General features: G+C 40.6%; 1 pseudogene; it reads left to right on the top strand.

The window, feature by feature from the left end:
* Positions 1 to 2,185: 2,185 nt before the first annotated feature.
* On the top strand, positions 2,186 to 2,304 carry LOC134981403 (5S ribosomal RNA; annotated as a pseudogene).
* Positions 2,305 to 2,641: the final 337 nt, after the last annotated feature.

Genomic DNA, 2,641 nt, shown 5'->3' with positions numbered 1-2,641 from the left:
GTGTAGCGTTGGTGCTCTCAGCCTGGACATAATGAGATGCACTCAAACGTTAGTAAAATTATGTAAAAATTGCCCTGACTGCATCAGATGGTCAAATGCCTGTCCCTACTACTGACGGGTTCACTGGGCACATCTACCACTGGCAGTGTCAGACTGGGACAAGAAGGGCCTATTGGGTGGGGAATTATGTTTAAGGGGTGTGGTCAGCCATTGCAGGTGGTGTGGCCAGCCACCATAGAGGTTTGACCATCCATTAGAGAGGACATACACTGCAGACAACACGGATACTACAGTTCATAGTCCTTTATATAAATATATCTAGTGACTACTGAGAGTTCAAGCACCATGGTCCTGGGAATGCAATATAATGTACCATATATGTAATAATGGCCCATATGTATTACGCTTTAACAAGAGATAAAGTGGAGGCGGATAAAGAGTGATAACGTACTGGCCAATCAGCTCCTAACTGTCATCTGTCAAACACAGGCCAAAAAATTGCCACCGTTAAAAAACAAACAGAAAAGCAAAGTTATTACCGCTAGGGTGGCTAGTGTGTGTGTGTGTGTGTGTGTGTGTGGTGTGTGTGTGTGTGTGTGTGTGTGTGTGTGTGTGTGTGTCTGTGTGTGTCTGTGTTTTTATTTTTTCACATTTTTTTTTAACAACTACGTTCTGAGTTTGTAATGTTTTTAAATGCTATTTTCACACAACCCAGCCGCTAACTTTGATTGGCAGGAGGACGCATCTTGGGGTAATGCAGCAACCCATGTCCAGCCACGATCCTGCTCTACCGGGTAACTGTGACCCTCTAATGGAGTAACAATGTATCATTTCAGTGTATGGAAACTGATATTAGAGGACAAGCTGGGACCCGTGGACAGTGGGGCATCTGCTCTGTACCCCTGCAGTCCAGTCCCTCTGGTAAAGTTGTTGGGGTTATTGTAGTTGGGGGCAGAGAGGTTGGAGGTGGGCTAGTCATTGCTGACAAACCCCCCCTTCCCCAAATGGCATGACAGACACCACCCGCGCAACATAACGGAACCACATTCCTACTGTACTTTGTTCCAACAGGACAAATGTAAATGTTGAGATCTCATCATCAGTGGCAAACGCAGGATTTCTAAAGGGGGGTTTCCAAATGTAGTACATAATCTCCCACTCTGCAGAACGTTGGAGCAATTGTGGAAGTCTGGGGGAGCGGTAGAAGAACCTAGTAAAGACCCTGGACATTAATGTATACTGTATGGAATACACTATTAATATTTAACACTATAGATGGTCTATAGTATAGGCTGTATCACACATTTAAATAAAATAAATAAGTGGTCAGGAAAAAGATTAAACATACCATAATAAATAAATATTACAAACATAATAGAACCAGTCCGGCACTTTTTAAGCACGCATTCTCCCACCTCATGGTAATACTCCTGTCTTTTCTTCCTGATAGCTACTCTCTTGTCCAGTGTACTGATTGAGGATTCACACAGCAAACTTGGTAGAAGAAGATACTACCACTGGGCATGTGCAGCAGCTCTGCTCTGTCTCTTAAACTGCATTATGTGGTGGTAGCTCTAGTTATCGTATTATATACCATTGCTATTGTTTTAATAATTTGATCCACTTGCCAAGAGGAGGGGGGTTTACGGGCAACCGGATACCCCCCCCCCCCCCCCCCCCTGCGTTTGCCTATGATCATGAAATATACATTATCAATTAAATGTTCACTTCAGATATACACAAGACAAAAGGACGTGCCAAATCCTAGTATCAGATTAACTACTTTGTGGGAATTGCTTCTTACAAGTTTGTTCTGCTCATGTAAAAGGGAAAATCAGAGTTCAAGCTGCTATAGTGAGGGAATACTGCCACCCAGTGGCTGCTTCTGCCACTGTCACCTTATCGCACCACTGTACGTAACAGATTGATGACAAAATGCAAATAAGAATATTCAAGAGAGAGAGAGAGAGAGAGAAAAGTATTGCGCCACTTGCAAGTAAAATAACGCCTAAATATTATCTGGCAGTTGGAAAACTCAAGTAAGTAAAGATGTCACTCACGTGAAGGCCCTTATTCCTAATTTCTCTGCTTTCACTTATATATGTATAGCTTATCACGATCCACTATTTCACATTAATGAATAAATAAATAATAAAAGAATATATGGTACATACAAAAAGGTAATATCTACAGTCAAACCACACTGGGAATGCCCAAATCCGTCCGATCTTGGAAGCTAAGCAGTGTCGGGCCTGATCAGTACCAGGGAGGGGGACCACCTGGGAATATCAGGTACTGTAAGAACCGAATGTAAGTACAATAAGTGTTTAATATAATAAATATCACATTACTGGATCACATCACCACTAACTAAATATAAAAAATCACAACACCTATATTATTATATATTTATTCCTTTATATAATTTTTATATATATATATATATATATATATATATATATATATATATATATATAAGTCCCAAAGAAATAGACGGCACTCAGAGACTTTGAAGAAATGAATATACAAAGCTGAATACAGCTTTGTATATTCATTTCTTCAAAGTCTCTGAGTGCCGTCTATTTCTTTGGGACTTGCACATTAACCTTTGGATGGAGCACCTGAGTCCTTAGCATCTAAT

The sequence above is a fragment of the Pseudophryne corroboree genome, chromosome 12, assembly GCF_028390025.1.
Source record: "Pseudophryne corroboree isolate aPseCor3 chromosome 12, aPseCor3.hap2, whole genome shotgun sequence".
In the NCBI taxonomy this organism is placed as follows: Eukaryota; Metazoa; Chordata; class Amphibia; order Anura; family Myobatrachidae; genus Pseudophryne; species Pseudophryne corroboree.
This window is presented reverse-complemented; position numbering and strand designations above follow the sequence as displayed.